We start from the raw sequence: 1370 nt of genomic DNA on the forward strand, positions 1-1370 counted from the left end.
CTCACAAATTGGGGCTTGGGTGGTTTTTTTTGTTTGTTACATTCCCATCTTATTTCTGTGAGGTCACTAAAAGCCTGCAAATATAGATGTGATCCTCCACATGTTCTTTCACATCTGTCATATTACACATTGTGTTTTTCTTAGCTTTTGAAGTGTAATGCTCAGAGGTTGCCGTTAACGTTGCGCTTAAATTTGTGTGAAGCTTACATTCTCCAACTTCCCCTTTCTCCCCATAGTTCTCCAAATTCTAAAGTTCAGAACTTGCCCTGTTCTATAGAGAAGAGGTGGATTTCATGAGTGCTTTTTGTTCTGCTAATATAGCATTCTATCAGTAGTATTTTAACAGGCAAAATGCTACTAATGCTCCATAATGCTACCATGAGACAAGTTGCCTCATGTCCTCCTTGAGATTGAGATTTCCAGTGGTGAAATGTTAGCTTATTTTCTTTTGTCCTACATTAAAGTTGAATATTCATCTGTTACATTATTTATGAAATGGATGTAAGCGTGTACCCTCCCTAAGGAGACTGAAGGCAGCGCCTGGGTGAGGAAGATCTAGAGCTTAAACTGGAATGTTAACTATCCAGGTAATTAACCTGGCCTTGAGCACCTCCAGGGTTGGGGCACATGACTGCATATATACCACAACACATTTTGCGGTATAAATTAAGTATTTCGTGGTGTGGTGCAGTTCATCACTAAGAATGATCTGTTTTCATATTCCTGATGAGCCTTTTTTGTTAGAATGTTTGCATGTTCACGTAGTCCTTTGATGTTTCCTGTCACTGTGCACTGAAATAACAGGCAGTGTCGTAGCTCCACCTGTGGCCTGGGGAAGGCTGCCAACTGTATGTTTAGTTTTCCACCTTGTATTTTTTTGTTACCAGTATTGTTAGAGAAGCATTGCATTTTATACTTTTATAAAGCGAGTTGCTAGGTAAGTATGTTATGAGTAGGTAATGCTTAAAACTGGAAGCTGCACCACCAGCGTCACTTCAACGTTCTATACGTTTTCCTGGGCAGGAGCACAGCATGTCATAATGCAAACTTGCACCCGGTGCAGCCAGGATAAGGTGCTGTTAGGGGTATTTCAGTACGGGTCCACAGCATGCGGTGTACCGCTAGGGCAACAGCCGGCCGCAGCTGGACGCCGCTCTGCGCTGCTGAAGGAACCCGAACTCGCGCCCAGCAACGCAGCTCCGTCCCCTGCGCCTCGTGCTCCCGCGCGCGGACGTTCCCGCCTCCTCCCGCCTCGCGCAGCGCTGAGGAGAGGCGGCCGGTCCCGGTCCGGTCCCGGGCGCCGTGCTCCGGCCCCGCCGCCGCCGTCGGAAGTGAGGTCGCGGCCCGGGCGGAGCCTGGGCCGGAAGCGA

The sequence above is a fragment of the Cyrtonyx montezumae genome, unplaced genomic scaffold, assembly GCF_038088225.1.
Source record: "Cyrtonyx montezumae isolate F1298 unplaced genomic scaffold, pur_monq_1.0 scaffold_10, whole genome shotgun sequence".
NCBI classification, from domain to species: Eukaryota; Metazoa; Chordata; class Aves; order Galliformes; family Odontophoridae; genus Cyrtonyx; species Cyrtonyx montezumae.